At 56.6% G+C, this 16,459-nt stretch overlaps 3 protein-coding genes and 1 non-coding gene across 5 annotated transcripts in view; 2 read left to right on the forward strand and 2 right to left on the reverse strand.

Annotated features, from left to right (window-relative positions):
* Positions 1–16,459, reverse strand: part of LOC102934530 (zinc finger protein OZF) — a 1,287,564-nt gene that overhangs the window by 326,570 nt on the left and 944,535 nt on the right.
* The window catches only part of LOC102930400 (zinc finger protein 501), a 1,110,025-nt gene that overhangs the window by 176,914 nt on the left and 916,652 nt on the right, over positions 1–16,459 (forward strand). The gene's annotated exons all lie outside the window — the stretch shown is intronic.
* LOC102932398 (gastrula zinc finger protein XlCGF57.1) overlaps positions 1–16,459 on the forward strand; it is a 135,386-nt gene that overhangs the window by 22,939 nt on the left and 95,988 nt on the right. The window lies entirely within an intron of this gene.
* LOC114018675 lies at positions 9,477–9,595 on the reverse strand. Its single transcript, XR_003563949.2, has one exon. It is a non-coding gene; the product is annotated as a 5S ribosomal RNA (ribosomal RNA).

The raw sequence follows: 16,459 nt of genomic DNA on the forward strand, positions 1-16,459 counted from the left end.
TGCATTTAGTCCCTAATTTAAATCTGTGCCACCAGATTAAAGAAATAAAAAGGCATATTTGGGGCATTTATACCTCACTATCGCTACTGATATGTTGTGTGGTTGGTGAAGAATTCTACACCAGAGAAGTGTAAAATTACTCCAAGGAAGGTCAAAGATTTGACAAGAACTTGGGTAGAAATTGCAGGTACTGGTGGTTGATTTTTACCCCAGAGATGGAAGCTATGGTGACCTGTGGCCCAGGTAAACTATTTTTTAGAACACTGCACCCTAGTTAAGTGGCATTGATCACACTCCTAAAGGATGCCATGATTAAATTGGGCACAACTCTCTTTTGCCATTTGGATCCAAAGTTTCATGAAGCAATGAGAGAATCATAGAATATCAGGGTAGGAAGAGACCTCAGGAGGTCATCTAGTCCAACCCCCTGCTCAAAGCAGGACCAACACCAAATAAATCATCCCAGCCAGGGCTTTGTCAAGCCAGGCCTTAAAAACCTCTAAGGACGGAGATTCCATCACCTCCCTAGGTAACGCATTCCAGTGCTTCACCACCCTCCTAGTAAAATAGTGTTTCCTAACATCCAACGTAGACCTCCCCCACTGCAACTTGAGACCATTGCTCCTTGTTCTGTCATCTGCCACCACTGAGAACAGCTGAGCTCCATCGTCTTTGGAACCCCCCTTCAGGCAGTTGAAGGCAGCTATCAAATCCCTCCTCACTCTTCTCATTTGCAGACTAAATAATCCCAGTTCCCTCAGTCTCTCCTCGTAAATCATGTGCCCCAGCCCCCTAATCATTGTCATTGCCCTCTGCTGGACTCTCTCCAATTTGTCTATATCCTTTCTGTAGTGGGGGGCCCAAAACTGGACACAATACTCCAGATATGGCTTCACCAGTGCCGAATAGAGGGGAATAATCACTTCCCTCGATCTGCTGGCAATGCTCCTATTAATGCAGCTCAACATACCATTAGCTTTCTTGGCAACAAGGGCACATTGCTGACTCATATCCGTCTTCTCATCCACTATAATCCCCAGGTCGTTTTCTGCAGAACTGCTGCTTAGCCAGTCGGACCGCAGCCTGTAGCGGTTAATGGGATTCTTCCATCCTAGGTGCAGGACTCTGCACTTGTCCATCTAGAATTTAATCAGATTTCTTTTGGCCCAATACTCCAATTTGTCTAGGTCACTCTGGACCCTATCCCTACCCTCCAGTGTATCTATCTCTCCGCCCAGCTTAGTGTCATCTGCGAACTTGCTGAGGGTGCAATCTATCCCATCATCCAGATCATTAAGAAATATGTTGAACAAAACTGGCCCCAGGACCTACCCCTGGGGCACTCCGCTTGATACTGGCTGCCAACTAGGCATTGAGACATTAATCACTACCCGTTGAGCCTGACAATCTCGCCAGCTTTCTATCCACCTTATAGTCCATTCATCCAATCCATACTTTTTTAACTTGCTGGCAAGAATACTGTGAGAGACTGTATCAAAAGCTTTGCTAAAGTAAAGCTATCTCACATCCACCGCTTTCCCCAATATCCACAGAGCCAGTTATCTCCTCATAGAAGACAATCAGGTTGGTCAGGCATGACTTGCTCTTGATGAATCCATGTTGACTATTCCTGATCACCTTTCTCTCCTCCAAGTGCTTCCAAATGGTCTCCTTGAGGACCTGCTCCATGATTTTTCCAGGGACTGAGGTGAGGCTGACCGGTCTGTAGTTCTCTGGGTTCTCCTCCTTCCCTTCTTTAAAGATGGGCACTATATATACCTTTTTCCAATCATCCAGGACCTCCCCTGATCGCCACGAGTTTTCAAAGATAATGGCCAATGGCCCTGCAATCACATCAGCCAATTCCCTCAGCATCCTGAGATGCATTAGATCTGGACCCAGGGACTTGTGCATGTCCAGCTTTTCTAAATAGTCCTAAAGCTGTTTTTTCACCACTGAGGGCTGCTCACCTCCTCCCCGTACTGTGCTGCCCTGGACAGCAGTGTGGGAGCTAACTTTGTGAAGACCAAGGCAAAAAAAGCATTGAGTACTTCAGCTTTTTCCACATCATCTGTCACTAGGTTGCCTCCCGCATTCAGTAAGGGGCCCACACTTTCCCTGACCTTTTTCTTGTTGTTAACCTACCTGTAGAAACCCTTCTTGTTACCCTTCTCATCCGTTGGTAGCTGCAGCTCCAGTTGTGTTTTGGCCTTCCTGATTACACCCCTGCATGCTCAAGCAATGTCTTTATACTCCTCCCTAGCCTTCTGAATAATTTTCCTCTTCTTGTAAGCTTACTTTTTGTGTTTAAGCTCACCGAAGATTTCACTGTTAAGCCAAGCTGGTCGCCTGCCATATTTGCTATTCTTTCTGCTCATGGGATGGTTTATTCCTGTGCCTTAATAAGGCTTCTTTAAAATATAGCCCAATTTCCTGGACACCTTTCCCCCTTATCTTAGCTTCCCTAGGGATCCTGCCCATCAGTTCCCGAAGAGAATCAAAGTCTGCTTTTCTGAAGTCCTGGGTCCATATTTTGCTACTCTCCTTTCTTCCTTTTGTGAGGATCCTGAACTCAACTATCTCATAGTTACTGCTGCCCAGGTTGCCACCCACTTCTACTTCCCCTACCAATTCTTCCCTGTTTGTAAGCAGCAGGTCAAGAGGAGAAAGGCTCCTGGTTGGCTCGTCTAGCACTTGCACCAGGAAGTTGTCCCCAACACTCTCCAAAAACTGCCTGGGTTGTCTGTGCACCGCTGTATTGCTCTCCCAGCAGATGTCAGGGTGATTGAAGTCCTCCAGGAAAACCAGGGCCTGTGATCTGGAAACTTCTGTTAGTTGTCCGAATAAAGCCTCATCTACCTCATGCTCCTGGTCTGGTAGTCTATAGCACACACCCACCACGACATCACCCTTGTTGCTCTCACTTCTAAAATTAACCCAAAGACTCTCAACAGGCTTTTCTCCAGTTTCATACTGGAGCTCTGAGCTCTAAAGCCCTCCTCACTTAACAACCCTGTCTGTGAAGTGCCTCTTCCCTCTCTTCGTTAGGTGGATTCCACCTCTTCCTAGCAATCCTTCTTCCCAGAACAACATGCCATGGTCGAGGAATCCAAAGCTTTATTCGGACAACTAACTGAGGGGGATGGAGAGTTTTGCCGTGGCATATATTGACGACATCTGTGTCTTTAGCCAGCCCTGGGAGGACCATGTGTCCCAGGTTAGATAAGTGCTGGACCGACTCCAGGGGGCTGGGCTGACTGTAAAAGCTGAGACGTGCCAGGTGGGGATGGCCAAAGTATCTTACCTGGGCCACCGGGTGAGGAGCAGCTGCCTAAGCCAGAACCAGCCAAGGTGGAGGCGATCAGAGATTGACCACTCCCCAAACCAAAAAGCAGGTCCAAGCCTTTATTGGGATGGCGGGGTATTATCGAAGACTTGTGCCACACTTTAGCTCAATAGCCACCCCCATCACTGGGCTATGCAGGAAGGGGAAGCCAGACAAGGTGGTCTGGACCGAGCAGTGCCAGGAGGCTCTCTGTGCATTGAAGGAGGCTCAGGTCAGTGGCCCAGTTCTGGTAAACCCAGACTTTGACAAGCCCTTTATGGTGTTCACCAATGCCTCAGACACAGGGCTGGGGGGCAGTGTTAATGCAGGTGGATGAAAAGGGGGAGAGACATCCCAACGTGTACTTGAGCAAGAAGTTGTTACCTTGGGAGCAAAACTACATGGCTATAGAGAAGGAATACCTGGCTATGGTATGGGCCCTTAAGAAACTCCAGCCATATCTGTTTGGGTGACACTTCACCATGTACACCGACCACTCCCCCCTGACCTGGCTACACCAGGTGAAAGGAGCCAATGCCAAGCTCCAGAGGTGGAACCTGCTCCTGCAGGATTACGACATGGACGTGGTCCATGTGAAGGGGAGTGCCAACAGGATAGCTGATGCGTTGTCCCAGAGAGGGGGGCCTGAACTTCCCCAGGTCACTGGTTAGAGCGACCCCACTCAGTTCAGTCTCAAATGGGGGAAGAGATGTGACGGAGCAGGGAGTGGGGAGTGTTGGCCTGGTGATGTTACAGGGGAATTTCACTAGATTACTGTCTGTATTAATATTAGATGGTGGTGAGATATCAGGGTGTGACTTCACTTGAGGGATGATACGTGAGCATATAATCTGAGCCCAGGAGGGGGCTGGGGCCAGGTGACACCTTCTGCCTGGGAAACTGGACAAAGGCTGGCGGAAGAGCTGGGGGGTGGCTGGGTGAGGCAGCAGGAAGGGGTTTCGGTTTTGGAGCTGACTGGGGAAATGGAGGGAAGCCGAGCCCCGGGATCTGGGCTACCCACCCCCCAAGATGGACCTGATGGAGGGGTCCTGTTTCCTGTACCTACAAGCTCTGCTTTGGACTGTGTTCCTGTCATCTAATAAACCTTCTGTGTTACTGTCTGGCTGAGAGTCATGGTGAATTGCAGGAAGTGGGGGGTGCAGGGCCCTGACTGCCCCACACTCTATAACAATGAGTACTTGGTAAAATAGGAATGAAATAGCAAAATGACATGCATCTGCACAACAACAAAGCTAAATGATGAAGTGATAAGAGTATTTCAGGGAATCCCGCAGCAGATAAGACAAATTTGTGAACTGCTATGAGACTTTATGCAGTCAGACACGCTGACAAGGGGTTCTGTGTTTCTGTAAAGTATTTCTCGGAATCAAGTCTCCTACAGCATCTCAGTAGGTAACATCAGATCAGACAGAGAGGAGCTGCAGTGATGAGCCATTGGGATGCCTGTGCCTTTAAGAACCCAGCCCTGGGAAGCCCACCCTGAGAGGTGCTGTCTGTGGGAGGGGAAATAAAGAAGCCCCTCTGCCCTGACCCTATTTTTGCAAACACTGGGGTCTCAGTCCACCAAGGTAACTGTTACCCCTCTGCCCCTGCCTCCACTGGCGTTTTATCCTCTGTTGCCGTCTGGCAGCTCCTTTCCCTCCGATCCCTGATTTTACCCCTCAGCCCCTCTTCCAACCCTGCCTCCAGCTGCTTGACCCCCCCCGACCAGTCAATTTCCGCCCCTCCTCAGATTCTGGCTACCCCCCCTCCTCTGATTTACCCCCTTTGAACCCCTGTAAATAGCAGTCTGCAGACTCTGATTCCAAGTCAGGGCAGGGTGAAGGGAAGTGACTTCAGCAGATGTTACTGAGCATGTTCAGTGCACCCTCAGTACCAAATTCCTACAGAGGGCAGTTTCTCACACGACACCTGAGGCCGCGCGCGGGCAGTGGCTCCATCACTGTCCAGGCCGCTCCCAGGCACGTTCCCCGCCCGGGAGCAGATCCAAAGGGGCTCCGAGACCTGCTGCTTCCGGAGCCTTTGTGCGGAGTCTCTGTTCTGCCCACTCAGCACTGGCCCTGGGGTCTCTCTGGCCCCTGGTGCCTGCAGCTCCTGGCCAGGGGCGGCAGAGCCTGGGACTGGGTCCAGCTGGAGAAAGTCCCCACCCCAGCTGGGCACAGAAAGTGCTTGAGTGAAAGTCTGTCCCTGGACCAGCCCCACTGGGGCCGCAGCCGCAGCCTGGAGCTCAGCCCGGGCTCCCAGCTCACACCGGAGGCAGCAGCACCAGCAGTGTCTCGTACCGTACAGAGCCCCGCTTCTGGGATCTGTGACACGTCTCTTTACCTTATTTTTCCTGCTTCCTGCCTACCAGCCCCCCGCTCTGGCCCCTTTAAGCCCAACCCAGGCTGCAGCTGCTGCATGCATTGGGCCAGGGACTTTCTGAGGTCCAGGGACTTTTTTGAGCTAGCCCCATCTCTGCTCCTCCTCTTGCCACTGTGTGTCCCAGAGCCGCTGCAGGCGCGGAGGCCGGCCTGCCCGCGGGGCGCGGGGCGGCGCTTCCCTCCTCGGGCTCCCCGGGGGAAGGCGGGACGGGCGACCCTCGCGGGAGGGGCCGACCGCCGGAGGAGGTGGGCAGGGCGACCCTCGCCGGAGGAGGGTCCGGCCACCTCCTTTCCTCTCCCCTCTCCGGGACCCCGGGTTGACCTGGTGGCCGCACGGGGACGGAGCCCGGGCCGGGGAGGTGGGCAGGGCGACCCTCGCCGCAGGAGGGTCCGGCCACCTCCTTTCCTCTCCCCTCTGCGGGAACCGGGGTTGACCTGGTGGCCGCACGGGAATTAAGCCCGGGCACGGGGCAGGGCGACCCTCGCCGCAGGAGGGTCCGCCCGGCCCCTTCCCCCCCGGCACGGCTCCGGGTTGACCTGGTGGCCGCGCGGGAATTAAGCCCGGAGCCCGGGGCAGGGCGACCCCGGGGAAGACGGGGGTCCGCCCGGCCCCTGCCCGCGGGGGCAGGCTCCGGGTTGACCTGGTGGCCGGACGAGAATTAAGCCCGGGGCTCGGAGCAGGGCGACCCCGGGGAGACGGGGGTCCGTCCGGCCCCTGCCCGCGGGGGCAGGCTCCGGGTTGACCTGGTGGCCGGACGGGAATTAAGCCCGGAGCCCGGGGCAGGGCGACCCCGGGGAGACGGGGGTCCGTCCGGCCCCTGCCCGCGGGGGCAGGCTCCGGGTTGACCTGGTGGCCGGACGGGAATTAAGCCCGGAGCGCGGGGCAGGGCGACCCCGGGGAGACGGGGGTCCGTCCGGCCCCTGCCCGCGGGGGCAGGCTCCGGGTTGACCTGGTGGCCGGACGAGAATTAAGCCCGGAGCTCGGAGCAGGGCGACCCCGGGGAGACGGGGGTCCGTCCGGCCCCTGCCCGCGGGGGCAGGCTCCGGGTTGACCTGGTGGCCGGACGAGAATTAAGCCCCGGCTCGGAGCAGGGCGACCCCGGGGAGACGGGGGTCCGTCCGGCCCCTGCCCGCGGGGGCAGGCTCCGGGTTGACCTGGTGGCCGGACGAGAATTAAGCCCCGGAGCTCGGAGCAGGGCGACCCCGGGGAGACGGGGGTCCGTCCGGCCCCTGCCCGCGGGGGCAGGCTCCGGGTTGACCTGGTGGCCGGACGGGAATTAAGCCCGGAGCCCGGGGCAGGGCGACCCCGGGGAGACGGGGGTCCGTCCGGCCCCTGCCCGCGGGGGCAGGCTCCGGGTTGACCTGGTGGCCGGACGGGAATTAAGCCCGGAGCCCGGGGCAGGGCGACCCCGGGGAGACGGGGGTCCGTCCGGCCCCTGCCCGCGGGGGCAGGCTCCGGGTTGACCTGGTGGCCGGACGAGAATTAAGCCCGGAGCCCGGGGCAGGGCGACCCCGGGGAGACGGGGGTCCGTCCGGCCCCTGCCCGCGGGGGCAGGCTCCGGGTTGACCTGGTGGCCGGACGAGAATTAAGCCCCGGCTCGGAGCAGGGCGACCCCGGGGCAGACGGGGGTCCGTCCGGCCCCTGCCCGCGGGGGCAGGCTCCGGGTTGACCTGGTGGCCGGACGGGAATTAAGCCCGGAGCGCGGGGCAGGGCGACCCCGGGGAGACGGGGGTCCGTCCGGCCCCTGCCCGCGGGGGCAGGCTCCGGGTTGACCTGGTGGCCGGACGGGAATTAAGCCCGGAGCCCGGGGCAGGGCGACCCCGGGCAGACGGGGGTCCGTCCGGCCCCTGCCCGCGGGGGCAGGCTCCGGGTTGACCTGGTGGCCGGACGGGAATTAAGCCCGGAGCCCGGGGCAGGGCGACCCCGGGCAGACGGGGGTCCGTCCGGCCCCTGCCCGCGGGGGCAGGCTCCGGGTTGACCTGGTGGCCGGACGAGAATTAAGCCCCGGCTCGGGGCAGGGCGACCCCGGGCAGACGGGGGTCCGTCCGGCCCCTGCCCGCGGGGGCAGGCTCCGGGTTGACCTGGTGGCCGGACGAGAATTCGGGCCACCAGGTCAACCCACAGAATGTATGGGGTTGACCTGGTGGCCGGTTTGCCTTCGGGCCACCAGGTCAACCCGCTAAATGTATGGGGTTGACCTGGTGGCCGGAAAGCAAACCGGCCACCAGGTCAACCCGCTAAATGTATGGGGTTGACCTGGTGGCCGGAAAGCAAACCGGCCACCAGGTCAACCCGCTAAATGTATGGGGTTGACCTGGTGGCCGGTTTCGTTCCCGGCCACCAGGTCAACCCGCTGAACGTATGGGGTTGACCTGCTGGCCGCTTTCCTTCCCGGCCACCAGGTCAACCCGCTGAACGTATGGGGTTGACCTGCTGGCCGCTTTCGTTCCCGGCCACCAGGTCAACCCGCTGAATGTATGGGGTTGACCTGGTAGCCGCTTTCCTTCCCGGCCACCAGGTCAACCCGCTGTCTGTATGGGGTTGACCTGCTGGCCGCTTTCCTTCCCGGCCACCAGGTCAACCCGCTGAATGTATGGGGTTGACCTGGTGGCCGCTTTGCTTCCCGGCCACCAGGTCAACCCGCTGTCTGTATGGGGTTGACCTGGTGTCCGCAGGGCGGCAGGCTCCGGGTTGACCTGGTGGCCGGACGGGAATAAAGCCCGGAGCCCGGGGCAGGGCGACCCCGGACGGAGGGTGTCCGCCGGGCCCCTGCCCCCGGGGGCAGGGCTCCGGGTTGACCTGGTGGCCCGACCGGAATTAAGCCCGGAGCCCGGGGCAGGGCGACCCCGGGGAGACGGGAGTCCGTCCGGCCCCTGCCCGCGGAGGCAGGCTCCGGGTTGACCTGGTGGCCGGTTTGCCTTCGGGCCACCAGGTCAACCCACAGAATGTATGGGGTTGACCTGGTGGCCGGAAAGCAAACCGGCCACCAGGTCAACCCGCTAAATGTATCGGGTTGACCTGGTGGCCGGAAAGCAAACCGGCCACCAGGTCAACCCGCTAAATGTATGGGTGCCAGGTCACCCGCTAAATGTATGGGGTTGACCTGCTGGCCGCTTTCGTTCCCGGCCACCAGGTCAACCCGCTGAATGTATGGGGTTGACCTGCTGGCCGCTTTCGTTCCCGGCCACCAGGTCAACCCGCTGAATGTATGGGGTTGACCTGCTGGCCGCTTTCGTTCCCGGCCACCAGGTCAACCCGCTGAATGTATGGGGTTGACCTGCTGGCCGCTTTCGTTCCCGGCCACCAGGTCAACCCGCTGAATGTATGGGGTTGACCTGCTGGCCGCTTTCGTTCCCGGCCACCAGGTCAACCCGCTGTCTGTATGGGGTTGACCTGCTGGCCGCTCTGCTTCCCGGCCACCAGGTCAACCCGCTGCCTGTATGGGGTTGACCTGGTGGCCGCAGCGGGGCAGGCTCCGGGTTGACCTGGTGGCCGGATAGGGATTAAGCCCGGAGCCCTGCGCTCGGCTACCCCGGACGGAGGGGGGTCTGCCCGGCCACTTCCCCCCCCGGGCGAGCTCCGGGTTTACCTGGTGGCCGGACGGATCTTAAGCCCCGGCTGAGAGAAGGGCGACCCTGGGCGGATGAGGGGGGCTGTATGGGTTTGACCTGGTGGCCGGAGGGGACTTAAGGCCCAGGGCCCCTGGCAGGGCGACTCCGCCCTTGTTCCCCAGAAAAGGAGAGAGGTGGCTCGCTGCGGGAAAAGCTGCCTACGGCACCTGGGATTCCCAGGCGGTCACCCATCCAAGTACTAGCCAGGCCCGGGACGGTTTACCTTCCGAGATCGGACGGGATCGGGGGCCTTCCGTCCGGTATGGCCGTAGGCTCTCGGCTCCGGGCCGCCTCGTCCCCTTTCCCTTACCGACTCCCCTGCCTCGGGTGGGCCCGATCCTTTTTTCCGTTTTTTTTTTTTTGGCTCCGGAGACTTTATGAGCCCCTCCCAAACCACTTTGGGGGGTCTTTGAAAAATTTTTTTTCAGACTTCCAGGGGCCCGATCCTGGCCGCGGCGTCGCAGGCTGGCCTGGGGGGCCATCTCTAGCTCCGGCCGCGGACGGCGAGACGCTCTGCCACCAGGTCAACCCGGAGGAAAAACGGCTGAGAAAAAGTGGCAAAGTCCCCCCCGGGCCACCAGGTCAACCCGGAGGAAAAAGCGGCTGAAAAAATGTCTAAGTCCCCCCGGGCCACCAGGTCAACCCGGAGCTGAAAAATGTCTAAGTCCCCCCGGGCCACCAGGTCAACCCGGAGGAAAAAGGCTGAAAATGTCTAAGTCCCCCCGGGCCACCAGGTCAACCCGGAGGAAAAAGCGGCTGAAAAAATGTCTAAGTCCCCCCGGGCCACCAGGTCAACCCGGAGGAAAAAGCGGCTGAAAAAATGTCTAAGTCCCCCCGGGCCACCAGGTCAACCCGGAGGAAAAAGCGGCTGAAAAAATGTCTAAGTCCCCCCGGGCCACCAGGTCAACCCGGAGGAAAAAGCGGCTGAAAAAATGTCTAAGTCCCCCCGGGCCACCAGGTCAACCCGGAGGAAAAAGCGGCTGAAAAAATGTCTAAGTCCCCCCGGGCCACCAGGTCAACCCCGAGGAAAAGGCTGAAAAAATGTCTAAGTCCCTCTCGGCCATCAGGTCAACCCCATTGAAAGTAATGGGTTGACCTGATGGCCGGCAGTCTCACGGAAGTCCGGATGGGGTCGTCAAAAGTGCCCTCGGCCGACCGAGGGAACCAGGAGGTCGGATAGAATTTCAGATTGGTCCCGCTAAATTGGCGGTCGGATTTTTCACCTAGTTCATTTCGACGGGTGCGAGGAGATTTATGAGAACAGGTTTTTCAGAACCTGTGAGAACCAGAGATGAGCCTCGGGGACCAATCTGCGCATTCTACCCGATCTTGTGAGGGGGGACGGGGGCACGTTGGCAGGTGGGGCGGCCCCCGGCCCCCCCGGACCCCCCCCTTTTCCGGCTTTTTTCCTCCGGGGACCCCGTCGTCCCCTCGCACCCCCGGGTGGCCGGGATGCGAACTCCGACTGTCGGCGCCCCCCGCAGGGAGGGGGGGCCCGCTCCTCTCTCGCCTTCCGATCGATGCGGTGCCCACCTTCGCGACGGGAAGGGCCCTCCGCGGGCCGGCGCCCCGACCGCAGGGGCGTCCGGCGTTCAGGCGGATTGGGTCCCTCTTCCTCTTCGCGTCCCCGGATCCTGGGGCCGATTGGGACTTCCATCCTTTGGGGGGGGGGGCCCGGGCGCGTGCCCGGCCCTCCTCGCCGTGGGGCCAGCCGGCCGAGATCTCCGCCCTGCGAGGTCGAGCGGCTCTGGCAGCCCACCCAGGGGTCCGAAAACCCCTGGAGTCGGTCCAGCACTTATCTAACCTGGGACACATGGTCCTCCCAGGGCTGGCTAAAGACACAGATGTCGTCAATATACGCCACGGCAAAACTCTCCATCCCCCTCAGGAGCTGGTCCACCAGGCGCTGGAAGGTGGCCGGCGCTCCCTTGAGGCCGAAAGGCAGGGTCAGGAACTCATAGAGCCCCAGAGGGGTGATAAAGGCCGATTTCAGCCGGGCATCTGCATCCAGCGGCACTTGCCAGTAGCCCTTTGTAAGGTCCATGGTGGTAAGGTACCGAGCTCCTCCCAGCTTGTCTAGGAGCTCATCGGCCTGGACATGGGGTAGGCGTCAGACACGGTGATGACATTAAGTTTCTGATAGTCCACACAGAACCGGACCGACCCATCCTTTTTGGGGACCAGTACCACAGGTGAGGCCCAAGGACTGGCAGATGGCTGGATCACCCCCAAAGCCAGCATGTCCCTGACCTCTCTTTCCAGGTCCTGAGTAGTTTTCCCTGTGGCTCGGAAGGGGGAGCATCTTATAGGGGAATGCAATCCTGTCTGCACCTGGTGGACAGTCAGATTAGTGCGTCCAGGCTGGTTGGAAAACAGCTATCAGTACAAAGGCAGCACCCCTCTGATCTCAGCTTGCTGGGCAGGGGTTAGCTGAGCAGAGAGGGGAATTGTTTCCAGGGAGGAGCCAGCTCCTGTCTCAGGGAACAGATCTACTAAGGGGTCATCTCCATGCTCCTCCCAATGTCCACACACAGCTAACACCACAGTCTCCCTTTCATAATATGGCTTCATCATAACAACATGGTACACCTGGTGGCAGCGTGCCCGGTTAGACAGCTCCACCACATAGTTTACCTCATTTAGTTGCTTGACAAAGGCCTTCCCAGGTAGTTTGTAGTTTGTTTCTTCTCATGGGGATCAGAACCATCACCTGGCCTTTGGTGGCGTAGGCGCGGTCCCATGCCATGAGATCATACCAGACCTTCTGCTTCCTCTGGGCTTCCTTGGCCAACCCCATGAGCTCAGCAAGTCTTTCTCGGAAGCTCAGGACATACTCCACCACTGATTCTCCATCGGGAGTGACCTTCCCCTCCCATTCATCTCTCATCAGGTCCAGGGGCCCCCTTATCCTTCTTCCATATAACAGTTCAAAAGGCAAAAACCTGGTAGATTCCTAGGGCACTTCCCTGTACGTGAACAGCAGGTGAGGTAAGAACTTGTCCCAGTCCTGCTGGTGCTGGTTCATAAAGGTTTTCAGCATCATCTTTAGCGTCCCATTGAACCTCTCCACCAGCCCATTGGATTGGGGGTGTTACGCTGAGGCCCAGATGTGCCGGATGTCACATTTCTCCCACAAGCACCGGAGCAGGGCTGACATGAAGTTGGATCCTTGGTCTGTCAAGATTTCGTTGGAGGACCCCATTTGGCTGAAAATGGTCAGCAGCGCATCTGCCACGGTGTCTGCTTTGATAGAAGACAAGGCCACTGCCTCAAGGTAGCAAAATCTACCACCACCAGAATGTATTTCTTCCCCGACCGGGTCGTCTTGCTGAGAGGCCCCACGATGTCCATGGCCACCTTCTGGAAAGGCTCCTCTATGATGGGCAAAGGTCTCAAAGCCGCTTTCCCCTTGTCCCGGGCCTTCCCCACCCTCTGACAGGGGTCACAGGATCGGCAATACTGCCAGACAGTGGTAAAGACCCCAGGCCAGTAAAAGTTCTGTAGCTACCTCTGCCGGGTGCATCGGATTCCCTGGTGCCCTGAGGGGGATGTCACGGGCCAGGTCCGGTAGTTTGCGGTGATACTTCTGGAGGACCACCAGCTGCCTCCGGATCCCCCATGCATCTTTAGAAACACAGGCCTGTACAGAAAGCTGCAAGCAGGGACTTTCTTTCCAGATCAGAGGGTGACCAGAGGGTGAAAATGCCAGTAGTGATCCTGGGAGACCCAGCCTAACCCTTGCTCTCGTGGCTCATGAAGCCGGCCACCGGCCACCTTCACAGCAGCAAGGAGAGCTTGAACAGGCTCAGTGGGTGTAGAATGACTGGTGAATGTGCCTGTGGCCATTTGCAAGGTCACTCGTGGTGTCTCCTCAGGAGGTTAGATCTCAGTGAGGACAATATCCCCATAGTCATAACTGTCTGCTGTATGCTTCATATCTGTGAAGTAAAGGGGAAGAAGTTTTCTTAAGGGTGGAGCATGGAAGTTGAATAGCTGCCAGCTGATTTTGAGCAGCCAGGTACCAGGGCTGTAAGAGGGGCTCATCAGGGAGCTATTTGGATCAGGGAGGCGTTGAAGGAGCATTTTAACAGTGAGCCCCGGTAATGTGTGTTGCTGGCACTGTTTTTTTGTACCATGGTATGAACCTTTGTACCATGGTATGAACCTTGTAATGACTGTTGTGTGTGCACTGCTCTGACAATGCACATGCACCTATTGTTACTGTCTCTGAATGTTAGCAACAGTCACCGTATGTTGGAGGACAGTAAAGATTCATTCACTTTCCGTAAGTAGATTTTTATTCCACATCCATGCAAACGTAACTATGTAATGCTGAGGTAGACTTCAGTCCTATAGAGAAAAGTAGCTATAAAGGGGAAGGAAAAGGAAATTCACAAGCACATACACCAATGAGGCTCTCACAGCTGAGTGTACTATGTGTAATCACCTGCGGGGTGGAGTGTCTGGTGTGACTCATTGGTGCCTGGGGCAGCCCTCACTGAAAATGCCAAGTTCAGGGCAGGCTGCAAAAGGGAGAGCAGATACTCTCAGAACTGGTGGTCAACACTGAAGTTAAACTCTTCAATCAGTCACAAACTGTGCTTCTGATCCCCCCCACACTGGTTATCAAGAAGCTAAAAAAAGAAACCCACGCTGCCCCGTTTATTGCATTCCAGTCAGTACCTAGCTCCAGTACAGTGAGAAGTTATTTTAAAACTCTGCTCACATATACACAATGACCTTCTGACCCCAAAGGGTCAGCCATATTACCAGGTCAGTATTAGGTTGTATCTTACCCAAAATACCAAGCTGCTGTATGCTTCATATCTGTGAAGTAAAGGGGAAGAAGTTTTCTTAAGGGTGGAGCATGGAAGTTGAATAGCTGCCAGCTGATTTTGAGCAGCCAGATACCAGGGCTGTAAGAGGGGCTCAGCAGGGAGCTATTTGGATCAGCCATGTTACCAGGTCAGTATTAGGTTGTATCTTACCCAAAATACCAAGCTGCCGGCCAATCCTTTAGCACCTAAAACTAAAGGTTTATAAGGAAAAAAGAAAGAACAAGAAGAGAGTTGTTGAATGATAAAACACTCAGATACATACAGAGACTTCAAAGTCCATATATCAGGTTCTCAGCAGTGTTGGTGAGTTTGCTGGCTTGAAAGTCCCTCTGAAACACATCCACAACTTGGATGAGTCATTCAGTCCTTTGTTCAGATCTTTGTTTGTAGAAAAGAGGAAGAAGCAGGAATGAAGACAAAATAGAGATGATGCAGCTGCTCTTTATATTCCTTTTGCCATGTGGCCTGTACTTCCTGTCCCAAACACAAGCTTCACAGCACAAGGCATGGAAAAGGCTTACAGTTATGTCCATAAGCAGACCATGTGCCTTGCTGACTCGTAAGGTGTTAGTCCCTGGCTTTTTCAATGGGTTCATTGTACAGCTGATGACCGTTGATGGGCCATCAAACAGGCTAGGCAGTGCTGATGCCAATCTGTCTGGGGGTGTCACTCATATGCACAGCACAAGTTCAAAATACAGCTATAACCTACATATCTATAACTCACAATACAAAGGTGATACAAACATGAACAAGATCATCATATTTGGCAAATCATAACGTTTTCACAAATACCTCACGTGGAATATCTGGTCAGATTCCTTGCAATTTTATAGTATTGGTGATAACAGTCTCCTAAAGTTGGCTCTCCTAACAGCTGTGTGAGAGGAGGCCAGCTTCACACATGAGCAAGATGGCATTTGAGTCATTGATTGTGCAGCGCCCAGAAGAATCAAGGGCCCCGATCCCAGAGGGAGGCTGAAGGAATTCTTGAGCACGTGCTGAGTAGCACCAGGGATGGATATTTTTAAAGAGAACAAAGTGGAAAAAACCCTCAACAACAGGAGCTCCTGTGGAGCTCCCGTGACCACCCCATGTGTCATCAGCAGAGCGGGAACTTTAGATCCACCACATAGGACATATCTGACAAATGACTGAATTTAATAAGCATTGCAGGGAGGGGCTAGCCAGTGTTCCTGCAACATCAGTGTGTTTCGGGCAGATTTGCCACCGCCAGGGCCCTGGGCTGGGACCCAGTGGAGCAGGGTGGGCTTGGGTCCCCCTACCCTTTGAGTAGGCAGTCCACCAAACCTCCCTTATTGATTCTGGCCATTGGGCCTCACTTCCCTGCAGCCCAGGGGAGCCCTATTGACTTTGTCCATTGGGCCATGCAGCCCCAAGGCTAAGGGCAATCATATAGACTTAAGTGCAGGGCTACCACACCCTTTGCCCCAACCCCCAGGGTGATGGGGCGTACTTGCTCTGCGACATGCAAGAATACTGTGTGTACCTCAGTTTCCCCTATGTGTTGCACAAGAATCTAGGTGGTGGAATATGGGTGTGTGATCTTTGCAGAGGCCCCTGGAGGGCAGGTGTGAGTGCTATCTAGCTGCCTGAGCCCACTGGATACTCTGTATTCTGGCAACTGATAGCTGGAGCCCGTCATGCCCAAGGAGCCAGCCGAAGGAGCTGGAGAACAAAGAGAGAGTTGGAGGCCAGGTGACCAGTTTGGCTGGAAAAGAGACAAAGGATGGAGGAGGGGCAACAGGGCATGACTGAGGGTGGACTGCTAGAAGCTGGTCATTCTCCTGGCTTGGGATTCAGATGGAAGAGCCCAGGGCTCTGGATCCCCCATAAGATGGTCTTTGCTGTAACATCCTGCTTTCTGTGCTTACATGATCCGTTCTACGCTGTGTTCCAGATGACTAAAAAACCCTTCTGTTTTATAATGCTGGCTAAGAGTCACTGGTGACTGTGAAGCTGGGGTGCGTGGTCCCTTTGGGGGCAAGTAATCCTCCCGCCAGGTGTCCTATTCAGGTAGACTCATTGCAGGGAGCTCATGGCATGAATCAGGGGTGCTGGACACTCTGAGGTCAGACCCAAGGAGACACAGAAGCTGAGGAGGCTTTCTCCAAAGAGTGTGCCCTGACGGATGTCACACTACACAAGGGTCCTGTCTGAACTTCATTCAGAGTGGTTCCAGAGCACCAAGCCAGTGCAGCCCATGACGCTCCCAGCCCCAAAGGGCCAGTCACATACCACAGGTCAATGGATACTCTTGATCTCACCCCAACAACAAA

The sequence above is a fragment of the Chelonia mydas genome, chromosome 28, assembly GCF_015237465.2.
Source record: "Chelonia mydas isolate rCheMyd1 chromosome 28, rCheMyd1.pri.v2, whole genome shotgun sequence".
In the NCBI taxonomy this organism is placed as follows: Eukaryota; Metazoa; Chordata; order Testudines; family Cheloniidae; genus Chelonia; species Chelonia mydas.